Here is a 13053-nt window from a genome sequence, read left to right on the forward strand (position 1 = left end):
TCCTGTTCTCATGGAGAGACTCTCCATGGAGCTGTATGCTTTTTGTGTCATGGTAAACTTGTGGGAAACGAAGGCCAGGTTTTGAGCTACTAGGAGGTTGGGTGTGGCCCTGGTTCTGCAAGCTTTGTTACTTTCCCTGCCTAGGGAAGTGCACGAAGCTACACATGGGAGAAGGAAAGAGCCAGAGTCCTCACTCAAGCACAATTTCAACAAGTGTGCAAGACTATTGTTATAGGCAGCACATTCAAAGGAAATAAACCTGGTAAGACAGATCTTGCAAGGGAGCTGCTCACCCAGTTTTGCTCATTCTGGGCAACAGAATCATAACCCTAATAATCAGTGAGGGCCCACCCCATTTAATATTTGAAGGTGATTAAAAGATGGTGCTGGTAAATGTTTAAAAACTGGTTCTCCAGGTGAAAAAAAAAGTGTTTATTGCAAATGTAGTATAATTGATATATGTTTATTATAAAATTTTATAGAAAGAGTATATAGCACACAATTTACAAATAATAAAATACACAATGCCTTATTATAAATCCCATGTAGCCAATTGATTTTTACAATGCTTTTATTGACCTTTGTTGAACTCTTGTGTCTGTAGCCAAACTATAGTTGCAATTCAACTGTGATTTGACAAATGAATAAATGCTCGATTATTATCTGATTCCGCAAAGAAGGCGTTCATGTCACCAAACGAATGACTGTAATTCCAATGTGAACATCAGTTGATATTTTAATTTGCGTTAAGCAGCAAGACAAACAACAAAGATGTGTATTGGAACGTCATTTTTTCAACAATGACATAGTGACTTCTTTGCTGAATCAGGTAGTAGTTTTTGAATACTGAAAGAATATTTCTTTAATTTTTTGTGCTAGTCACAACATAACAGTTATAGATGCTACATGTGTTTTAAGTGAATTTGCATAATTAACATCTTCTCCATGTTTTCTTAACGCTATGCATTCGACAATTTCCATGGTGTTAATACTCCCACCCTGGCTGATTTCATTCTACCAACGTTAAGTCACTGAATGTGGAGTTGGGAAGAGATGTAATACTAGTAATAATATAGTATTATATATAGTATTTCTACTTACATACACAACCAACATAAATAACCTCAAGAACAGAGATGATGATAAAATATAGTAAAATAATTAGGAAGTGATGAGTTTTAAGGATTTATTATCTTTGTTTTTAATGTAATTTACTTCACTATAAGTGCGTATAATTTAATTTTTAATAAGGGCTGTATTTAATAACTAGCTTGCAAAATTCCTGAAAATTTAACAATTGGGTCTTGTGAGCCAGTACAAGCTGGCTCCAGCACCCCACTGCCTAGGACAGTGGCAAATCACACTCCCAGCTCAAAACATATTTGGTAAAGAGAACCAGATCAATTGCTCAGCATACTAATACCTGAAGAATGTTTAAGGCTTGTTCTGCTTTCCTACGTGATATCATTAGCCATGTGGCTGAGGGATTAATTCTAAAGCACTGTGGATCCTCTAGGCCAGTGTTTCTCAAACTGTAATCCCTGGACCAGCAGCCTCAGCATACCCCCAGACGATTAATTTTAGGGCACATTGCCAGCCTACTGAACCAGAATTTCTGGGGATAGGGCTCTGCAATCTCTTTCTGATGTTTTGGATACATATCCAAGGTGTTTCTGATGCACCCTCCAGTTTGATGTTCTTTTCTGAGGACTGTAGTTTAAGCAGTACTGTTCCCCGGTGTCACCACATTGTTCTTGCCCCATGCTGTGGGCCAGCTGTTTCATTCCGAACCCGTTACTTCTTCCAGGTGAGCTCAAAGGGCAGTGGTTAGGGAGAGTTCTCGTCAATGGTTCCTGTGCAAGGCTTCACCTCCATCCAACGTGCTTTGCAAAACGGTGTTTTGGGACAGGCGCTCCTCTAGCCTCTGCTCCAGGGCTCAGTGCTTCTGTGATCTCTGGGATCAGTATTCTCCTGCATTGTGAACACAGCAGGGGCTGTTTAAATTGCATTTAGTCAGGAGAGGGGATTCCTGCTTTGAATGGGGGCTCAATATAGATGCCCCATTTGTGCTGTCCTGTGATACTGACTCTGACAGAAAATTAAACGTTCTTCCTTCCCTGTAAATTAGTGGAAGTGACAGAAATTCTGGGTCACATGGGCTGAAACAATCAGGAAATTTATTCTTTTTCATAACTTAAATCTCTATGTGGTTTAGAGGTTCAGCATCAACATCAAAGATGCAGTTCATTTCCATGTCTCTGCTATGCCAACCTCCAGATTACTTTACCCTTAGGTTGTTTGCAAGACGGCTGCAGTGATGCCAACCATCACAGCCAGAGAGTACAAAGTCCAGAGCAGGTGTTCTTCACTGAGCTCCATGGACAAACTCAGGGAGACAGGAACCTAAGTGGGAAAAATAATTACACCACTAACCTCTAACTGAAATTCGGTATTTCCTTCAATTATGAATGTAGGCAATAAACTTCAGTAGTAGTAGTTTGCTGTGGTTTTGCCACCAGCAGAAATTCCATGTATTTCCACATAACATAATTGGGACTACATCGTGAATTATCATTTATGCTTAACCCCACTTTAAAATTATAGTAATTTTAGACCCGTCACTAGATCTTGATATTGAATGTGTTAATAAAGTATTTCATATATTATTATATCACAAATATACTGTTTTAATCTTACATTATAATTAGTTACATGTAATTTGTTCTATGTATTTAAAATTATTACTCTAAGAAGGGGTCCACATTTGCAACAACGTGGACAGATGTAGGGAATATTATGCTAAGTGAAATAAGTCAGACTGAGAAAGACAAACATCATATGATCGCACTTATATGTGGAATCTAAAGAACAGAATAAACAAGCAAACAAAATAGAAATAGATTCAGAGATATAGAGAAAAAAACTGATGGTTGATAGATGGGAGAGGGGTGGAGATGAGGGAGAAGGTGAAGGGAGTAGAAAGTACAAATTAGTAGTCATCATATAGTCATGGGGATATGAAATACAGTGTGGGGGATATAATCAACAACGTTGTAAAGATCACAAAAGGTGCCAGATGGGTACTGGACTTATCAGAGGGATCACTTCATAGACTGTGTCGATGCCTGACCACTGCACTGTACACCTAAGCTGAAATAGAATAATATCGAATGTCAACTATAATTAAATAAATATATATGTGTATATATATATATATATATATATATATATATATATATATGGTCACGGGATGTAAAGTACAGCATAGGGAATATAATCAATGGTATTGTAACAGCTCGTATATGATGTCAGGGCGAGTAGGGCTAGTAGACGAGTAGATTGGGGGGATTATCACTTTGTGAGGGGTGTAAATGTCTATTACATTGTTTTATACACCTGAAACTAATTTAAAAAATAAAAAAGAAGGGGTCCATAGAATTCACCTGACTGCCAAAGGGATCCTGGCACAAAAACAAACAAACAAACAAACAAAATTGTAAGACTCCCTGATGTGAAAGAAGAATGAAGGCCATCTCCTCCCACCTCTCTGGTGTCTCTCTGAAGAAACATCATATCTCATTGGTCAGCACTGGGTCACATGACATCCTTGAGCCAATCATTGTGAAGGAAAATAGAATTATCCTTGGACCAGTTAGGTCCACCCTTGGTCACGGAGTGTAGTCAGTTTTTCCTGAGGTGTGGAGCTACTTGTGGTAGAGTGGATATCAGAACAAATTGGGACCCTGATAGGAAAGAGGAAAGGGAGAATTGATGCTGGGTGGGTAGGCCCTCAGGTGCTGTGAGTCAGGAGTTTCTCATCACTTTCTGCAACATATCAGAAGGATAAGATTAAGATTTTTAAAACAAAAAGGCATTTTGGGAGCGTAGGAAGGGAAGATGGGTTTTTTACCTTTCCAGAAAGTTTTCCAGATGAAGGTATGTATAAGTTGCATCTTGGAGAATGGATAGGACCTAACCAGGAGAAAGATGGAACAGTGTTCCAGAATGTGGAAACAGTATATGCAAAGGCTAGAGACACGAAAGGGCATGATGTATTCTAGGGACTACAAATAGTTTACTATTTGGTAAGAGAGGGAGTGGTGAGAAAAGAAGCTAGAGTGGTGGCCTGAGGTGCCAACATAAAGGGCGTTAAGCCCCAAGGTTGGGGTTAGAATTCTATCCTGATGAACACAGGTAGTTTCTGAGGGGTTTTTAAGCAGAGCAGTGACATGATCCTGTTTTGTTCTTCTGAAAGGTCATTCTGGCTGTAGTCTGGAGCACAGATAGAAAGAAGAAAGACTGAAGGCCCCTTAGGAGCCTGTTAAACTAGAAGAGAGTTGGTGGTCTGAACAAAGGTGGTAGTGGTGGGGCTAGAGAAGAAAGAATGGCCCTGACAGAACTTAGGGGACTGGTTGGATATGGCGTGAGGGTGGTGATGAGGGACTGGATAAGACCCAGATGACCTCCGTATTAGTGACTTCGGCCAGTGGTGGATGGTGGAACCATTCACTGAATAATAGGAAACAGGAGGAAATGCAGTTGGGGGCAAGGAGAGGTCAGAACTGATGATGAGATCATAGGTTCAGAGTTGGACAGATTGTGATATGATTTTGGCTCTTTCTGGTCTTGGCATTTCCATTTCTTCTATTTTCCCTGAAAGCTCGGAGCCTCCACAAGTTTTCCACAAGAAACATGAGGCTAGGTCTGAGGGCTCGAAGATCTCTGTGCAAATAGGAAGACATGGTAGAGAAGGGATGACACTCAGTGATATAATTTTTGGTCCACTGCTCCAAAGACTCACTAAAACAATAAAACCACCAATTCTGTCTCCTCGTACACCAGGAAATGGAAGCGTTGCAGGAAAACCAACTTGTATTGTAATTACAGGCTTTTAAATGAGTATCATGGGTGATATTTAGCACCACCAAACAATGAGGGGTTGAAGACCTTTTGTTTTTTGTCCTGTTCAGAGAGTGCAATCAGACTCAGCAGAATTCAGGGACTTTTAAATAGATTTGGAAAGTGACTCTGAGCCAAGGTGCCTGCCTCTTTACAGAGTAAATTATCAAGGCAATAAGAGGCTGGAACTTCAGCCTGGGGAAACGGTTAATTGCTTTGCCCTCTAGTTATTGTTTTGGGCCTATGCTTACTGCAGAGCGTAGCATTCCAAGAGAGGGGCTATAAATTTCATGACAGGGCATGGGGGGACCTATGCAGGGGTTGGGTGGAAGCAAGAAAGGCAAGCAGTTATTGATGCGGGGATAAATGATCAATCCTGGGAAATATACTGTGTTTCCCCGAAAATAAGACCAGATCTTATATTAAGTTTTGCTCCAAAAGACGCATTAGGGCTTATGTTCAGGGGATGTCATCTTGAAAAATCATGCTAGGGCTTATTTTCTGGTGGAAAATATTTTCGGAGAAACACGGTATATACCTTTTTTAGGCAGTTCTAACAAAACCCTATTATTTTTGGCTTCTTCCTATGTTTTCTACTCCCTTCTCCCATTTGTACATACACATGTATACCCATCAGCAAAGCAGACGCACCTGTGGATCCATTCAACAAAGCCTTGGGCCCGCCATTGTTTTAGACGCACATATGCACACAAAATCCTTAGTCATGGACATTATTAATCCAGGTTCTTTAAAAAGAGGATGCCTGGCTTGAAAAAACAGATTTCATGAGGAAGCACAGATGACTGTGTTGATTTCACGTACCCCACATCTCCACCCCTTCCTGTCCTGGGACTCTCTGCCATTACTATTTCTCGATCTCTTGTCCTAGTCTTTGAGCTAGACAGAATGTACCATTTCGCCAGCCCTGTTCTTAGGCGCTGACAGGCAAAGGCTGGTAGCGTTCACATGACTTTGGCAGTTGGGGGTGGAGGCAGTGGTTGCTGTGGCTGTGGCTGCTGCGGGTGTTACCTGGTGGGTGGAGTGATGGAGAGACAGGTGGGTTCTTTCACACGCCATAAGTTTGTGAAGGCATTTTGTGCTTGGCAGCTATTTGTGTCTTTGCCTTGCAAGCTATGGGGATGCCGCTGTTCCTAAAGGTACCGGAAGGTAAGGGATCAAGTCAAGGGAGGTCAGCTGTGGGCTGGGCTGGCAGCTGGCTTCAGAGTTCAGCGCTCACAGAGGTGGGCCAGAGGGCCCCACTAGTAGCAGGAGTGTGAGCTGTGCTCCATGGGCCAAGGTCATGTGCTGCTGGCCTTGCCACTGCCTGAGGAGTGGGTGGTTATAGCAGGCAGGCTGGTGAACTGCAGGTGAACCTGGTTTGATTCAGGCAAGGGTGGAGACACCAGAACAGCGTTTTTAAAAGTTAGTTCCACAGAACATTGATTCCAGAGAATCTAAAAAGGATGAAAGGGTTCTGGAATTATATAAATTAAAGATACCCTGAGTTAAATAAAGGGAAATGAATCTCTTTACTGAAAAACTTCTCCAACTCATAATTTGCTAAGGAGTGTAGTAAACCTTCAGGCAGGGATTAGAGTATATAATGTTTCCCAAACCTGTTTGACTGTGGAACCCTTTTTGGGTGTAGCATCTCATGGGGTAAGGGTTCCATAGGACATACTTTAGGAAACACTGTCTCTGCTTTCCTTGCATACTGAGTTTATATGACCAGGCTGGGTGTTCAGATCCCGGTACCAGGATGGTGGATTTTAAATCCAGCTATTGGTGGGGCTACTCAAAGCCTTTAGCATTGGTATTTCTTGCAATACCAGTCAATGAATATGTCACAGAGAGTTCTCTTGGAACCCAGAGCTCTTGACAGTAAAACAAGACTTAAGCTGCTTTGCTCAGAATCATGCAAGTGATTTAAGGTAGTGAAATAGGAGAAGAGTAGCTAAGAGGTGCCTGCCTGTAGTAGTGGGGGATGCCCGTGGTACATAACCTTAGCCTTGAACAATAGAGAGGGCAGGACTAGTGTGAAGATGAATCTGCAGGGAGGGTGAGGTAACATCGCAGGGCTAAGTAACAGGGAGCAATACGGTGTGGTAGTGACAAGCTGGGGTCTAGATTTGCACAGACCTCATTCACACCCTGGCTCAGCTGTTCATTAGATGTGGAATCCAGACAAGTTTCTTAATCATTCTGAGCCTCAGTTTCCACATCTATAAAATGGGTTAATAATCGTACCTACCTCCCAGGGTATTTGTGAGAAATAAGTGAGACAATACCTGTCAATCATTCAGCACATGACCTGCTACAAATCAGGAGCTCAGTGAGTGTCTTTTTGAAAAGATCTGAGACCGGAACAAATATATGTCAGCTGACAGAGGGGCCAGGGAATGAAAGTGCCCTCTGCAGTACACAGAGGGCAGGTGGACAGAAGCAGGGTGAATAAGTGAATGGATGGAGTTACTTCGGTGCATTCAGGATGGCTGAGTTGAAAGAAGAGGCATAACATAGAATTAGTTTTCTGCTTCTGGAACTTGGGCCAACCTGGCTTCAACTTGGCTTTGCTATCTATCCCCAGTCAGTGTACCAATGGGAGAAAACTACTAACACGTGCAGTAAGCTCTAACCTGCGCCATTGAGAGTCTAGAATCCCTTGACACACAACGGGGCCACGGGCTGTGGGCAGGGGGAGGAATCTCTGGCACTGGAAACCTGGCGTTAACTCATCAAAGGGAAAGAAAAGGTCACTGGCATGTTGGGATGCCTGGAACCCGGTGAACCAAGCAATGAGGTCACAAATTCAGCCTCTGGCTGTAGAGTCCCATCTCACGAGGTGATTCATCTCCTAATGGAGGGGAGGAGGGGATAATGAGCAGCTGCTTCTCTGGCTCTCTGTGGATGGTGCTGCCTCCAGGCTGGGCACAGGCAATTGGAGGAAATGAGGGTTCAAGGTGAGGCCTGAATGTGGTGAAGCACTTTGTACCACATGAAGGGAAAATGGGGTGAAGCTGGCTTGTGAATTATGAAAGCCCAACCTGGCCAATGTCAAAGAATATTCTCCTTGAGGTGGAAAGGCTTCCTGGCCAGTCTTTACCTGGTTCTCTGAGGGTGCCGGCAGGGCTGTTTCGTAGGGTGTCCAGAACTGCCTGAACGTTGTTCTTTCTGCAGCACAGGCAGTTCTGGATAAGGTTCTTTCTGGTCGAGGAGGATGTGCGCTCAGGTAGTATTTAAAATCAAAATAGAAAGGGCATCAGTAGCCAACTTACTATGTTATGAGCCTTTCTATACGTTAACTCACTGAGTCCTCACAACCCTCTGTGGTGAGTTTTCTTACTAGTTCCATTTTGCAAAGGGGGAAACTGAGCCAAGGACTGGTTGAATAACTTACTAGAGGACATACTAGTATTAACAACCAGGATTTGAACCCAGGTAGTATAGCTACTGAAGCTTAGGTGCCGAACCACTGTGCTAGGGGATTTAGCAGAAATGGAATTCAGTGGTGAGCTAGGTGAGGTACACGGGGAAGGAGAATGAGCTCCTCCTCTGGCTTGGTCTGGATTCTGGGAGGCAGCGTGAGGTAGGCGCTGGCTCAGGACCGAGTACAGGCCAGAACCAAATATCTGAAGTATAATTGTCTTGCAGACAAAAGCAAAGAATCACAGAGGCAGCTCAGATACATTTTACTGAATAAGTTGCTTGTGATCTTTGCCAGGGTTTGCTGCCGCAGTAACATTCATGATATTTGGGGGGTGGAGATGGGATTATCTACTGGCCCTGTGATGGTCCCTTATGCCTCAGGGGCAAGGGGATTCTGATTCCTGGGAAGGAGGCAAAGGGCACTGGCTTTCGAGCTTTGTAGACTTGACAGGGCTTGAAATCCAGTTCCAAATCACAGTGACTGTGTGACTTTGGGAAAGTTATTTAACCTCTCTGAGCCTCAGTTTCCTCATCTGTAAAATAGGGGTAATAATATGTACCTCATAGCTTTATTATGAGGATTCAATGAGATGATGGATGCACATCATACAGACCTTGGGGCGTGGTATTTGCTTGGTCAATGCAGCTTCCTCTGTATGCTTGCCTCTCCCCTCCTCCTTCCTGGAAATATATGATTCTCTAGGGTGAATTAAAAAACAACAACGAGAGAAAGGCAGTGTAGTTGTAGGACCTACTGCCCTCCTTAAATGCCTGTGGCAAAGGATTCTGATTCCAGTTGTGCTTGGAGAGGACAAAGGTGCAAAGAGAAGCCCACTGACTCTGCCTGGCTGTGTCTCTGTGGTTGCAATCACCAGAGCACTGATTCTGCCTCAGGAACTGACATCAGAGATTGCATGTACAGACGGGATGGGGGCTGAGGTGGGCCTGAAGGGGCAGCTGGGAACCTGCGCAGGGAGCTGCACCTTCGAGAAGGCTGAGACCAGAGGAGGTGGCCTTGAGGCCCCAACCTCAGAGGAAGACAAGATCATGACTCCCACATGGCAGGAAGGCCAGCCTCTCTCCAGGAAACACACACAGTGGGGTCCTGGGTTCGACCCACAGCCATTCCCTCCCTTCTCTTGCCCCTTCTGGAAAAAGCAAACCAGGTGCTCAACTTGCCCTCTGAGCTACCAGGAAAGAAACCGGCTAGAGACAGAAGGCAAGTGGAATGCAGTCATTCATTCCTTCATTTATTCATTTATTCAACTAACATTTATTAAGCATGTATTTCCTCCACATGTGGCCCAGGCCGCAGGCTACTTATGCAGACCTCACTTCACAAACAGCACACTTACTAGTAGTAGTGTGACCTTAGTCCAGTCGCTTAACTTCTCCAACAGCAGTTTCTTGTATTAATGGGTAAGAAGTAACCCACCTGGTATATGGCAGGCATTCAATGAATATTGTTTCTTTTCCTCCCCTAACTTTTTCTCGTTTCCAAATGTCTGCCAAGGGAGAGAGGATCAGAGGCTGTCAGCACTCATTTGTATGTAATTTTGTATAAATGCGGGTGTCTTTTAAGGTGGGGAGGTGAAAAGCTGCCAGAGGCCCACTTTTGTCTTCGCTTGTTCTGCTAATCATGCCTGTTTCGGTTATCTATCGCTGCAAAATGAATCACCCCCAAAAGTAATGACTTAAAACAACAACCATCATTTTATCGTTTTGTTTGTTTGTTTTTATTGTGAATGATGTTTTATTTGGTCATTTTTGTTTACAATGGAAACTCTGGGAATTCAAAACTTAACATCCTTCTCGGTGAGCTTCTTGTAGACACCAGAAAAAGTTTCCACTTTGTGCTGCACGTTGTTCCGCGCGGCTTTGTCCATCCAGATGGACCTTTACAAGCCGGCTGCTGTCCCGTTTCCCGTGGATTCTCTTGCCCACAGTCTCACCTGGGGAAACCAATTCCTCCAGGATCACATCACGCACTATTGTCAGAGCGCGGCTCCTGGGACACTTTTGCTTATTTCTTGGACGGCTTTTTCCAGTTGGCTTAGGTGGAATTCTCCTCTGAGTGATAAAGTCAACATGTTGCCCACTGAACTTTTTCTCCAATTGGCGTACTAGCTGGACTTGGATTTTTCTGGAAAGATTTCAGTTGAGGAACAGGAACAAAGAGTATAGTAACTTTCCGACCACCACCAACTTCACTTTCCTTAGCCACTGTTATATTCAGCTCCCGAAGCTGGGTTCTGAGGTTCGAGTTCATCTCCAGCTCAAGGAGAGCCTAAGAGATGCCGGACTCGAACACGTCTGGCTTCTCGCCGTTGAGCTTCATGATCTTCGCACTGGAACTGAACATGGCCTTCTCTTTGGCCCGCGCCAGCCTGGGAAGCATCACTGTATTGTTAATTCTGAGAGTTCTATAGATTAACCGGACCTGGCTAGGCGGTTCTCTCTCAGGATCCCTTGGGCAGTTGCCGTCAGATGGTAGCTGCCATTGCAGTTATTCCAAAGGCTTCTTCGCTCACATGACTGGCTTTGATGCTGGCCTTTGGCTAGGATCTCAGCAGGGGCTGTCACCCGGATACCTACGTGTCACCTTTCCATGTGGTCTGGGCTTCCTCACAGCATGGCAGCTAGTCCAAGACTGAAAGTTCCAAGAGAACCAGGTGGAAGCAAAAATACTACTTCTGCCAGTCACAAGTCGGCCTAGTTTCAAATGGAGGAAATGTAGACCATATGTGTCAACGGGAAAATCATCAGTGTCACCTTGTAAGAACACGTGGGATGGGAGACCTTGTTGCAACCATCTTGGAAAAGACAACCTGCCACCCTGCCCAACTACGAAGAATTTCCAGAAGGAAGGCTTGGGACTTGACTCCCAGGGGTGAAATTGCTAGTGCACAGAGAAGCACAGGTCCGTGGAGAAAAGGTTTTGGGTATGAGGTGGGGAAGTTCAATAACTGCCAAGGTAGTTCTTGAAACTCTGGGATTCCAGAATTGTATCAGATTTTCCCAGAGGGCAATGGGGCAGAAAAATGAAGATAGGGAAGAACAATATAGTCTGGCATTATGGAAATTTGTTAGATTTAGGAAAGAGACTCTAGTGTTTCTCTGGTGTTCTGATCTTCTTCCAGGAGACCTATTTAAGCTACTTGAGGAGGGCCCTGGGAACTCAGGGGATGGGGAAATACACTGGGGTCAGAGGTCAGTGGGCACTCACCCCTAACACCAGGTGAGGGTAGCTTCATCCTTCTCCCACATCTCGATTTTACCCCAAAGAAGCCATTCCTCGCAGGAGATGATAGAATGGTCTCTTCTCTAATGTGCCTGGGACAATCCCACGTCCTGTATAAACAGAAATCACCACAGATGTTCATCATTCGACCTCTTCTTAAAAACTTAATGAATATGAGAGTGAGTTTGGAATTAGTCTTTAAAACAATAATTCTCCAGGGGGAAACAGAATGAAATATATGCAGATATATAAGATTACTCCCATGGAAAATAAAAGAGGGAGTTCTCCCTGCTCTGCTCCTCCCTGTGAATGAGGCAGAAATTAATCTATTGAAATCAAATGTATAAATTATACATGGATGGGAACTGGCTCAGGCATAAGGTGTCTGATAGGGTGCTGATAGAAATGAAAATGAGGTTTGAAAGATCAATTCTGCTTTTAACTCAGCTCTAGTCCTGCTCGTGCCCCTGGGCCTGCCTGGCACAAACCTCCTGACTTATCAAATTGGAAAAAAAACCCACTCCCAAACCTTTGGAACATGCACCTTCAAAGTCATTGCTAATGTTTTAGATGATATTTCTGTGCGTCATCCGGAATAATAAAAAGGCAATAAAAGTTTGAAGGCCTATATTTTTGCTGTCTGATGGCTGATGTAAATCAACCCACCTCTTCAAAGGGATAGACAGGAAGTTTTATGGTGTGGGCTGTTGCCTGCCAAGGGAAGAGCAATGGGTCTGAGTCTGGGGACAAATGTCGCTTACAGTCCAGTCATTACTGTGTGACCCTCAGCCTGTCTTTTAACCACTCTGGGTTTATTGCTCTTCCATCCATCTGTCTCCTTTGAACCTCACCTATTCATTCAGTTAACATCTTGAGTACCTACTATGTGCCAGACACTATGCTCCACACATATTTGGTGCTCACTAAAGATAATTAGTACAACGATGAATATCGCAATTCCCTGTCTTCAAGAAATTCCAGGTCAGAGAAACATAAACAGATAAATTGCAGTCCTTTGTTAGTGTTAAACTAAGGTGCTTTGATCACAGGGTTTGAAGATGGACAGGTTTATAAAGGAATAGAGATTGTTTTGCCTGACAAAGAGGATTACTCCCCACTAATGATCATCTGGCCAGAGCTTCACAATGTGTCCTCCGAGCATCTTTAAGATGACCTCTGCTGAGGAAGTAGAAGAGAAAATAAGCTTAGACGGCAACAGGAGCTATCTAGGTGAGGTAACACAGAACCTGACCACGCATGTTACAGGTGGACGAGTGCCACTGCGAGGGCTGATGTAGCTCCAGGGAACTCCTCTGTGTCTCCAGGGCCTTGCACAGAGCCTGGCTCAAAGAAAGTGCACCCCACAGTTTTCGTTAACAAATGAATAAAGAAACGGTTCATTGCCTGGTGTTATTTCAGGATAGAACATATCCTGTCCTGCTTGTATAAGCAAGGTACATACTGACCTGGCAACCTGGCTGGGGAAG

At 43.9% G+C, this 13053-nt stretch overlaps 1 pseudogene; it reads right to left on the reverse strand.

The window, feature by feature from the left end:
• Positions 1-10118: 10118 nt before the first annotated feature.
• LOC117012911 (40S ribosomal protein S7-like) lies at positions 10119-11669 on the reverse strand (annotated as a pseudogene).
• Between the last annotated feature and the right edge of the window lie 1384 nt (positions 11670-13053).

Source organism: Rhinolophus ferrumequinum, chromosome 21 (assembly GCF_004115265.2).
Source record: "Rhinolophus ferrumequinum isolate MPI-CBG mRhiFer1 chromosome 21, mRhiFer1_v1.p, whole genome shotgun sequence".
Lineage (NCBI taxonomy): Eukaryota > Metazoa > Chordata > Mammalia > Chiroptera > Rhinolophidae > Rhinolophus > Rhinolophus ferrumequinum.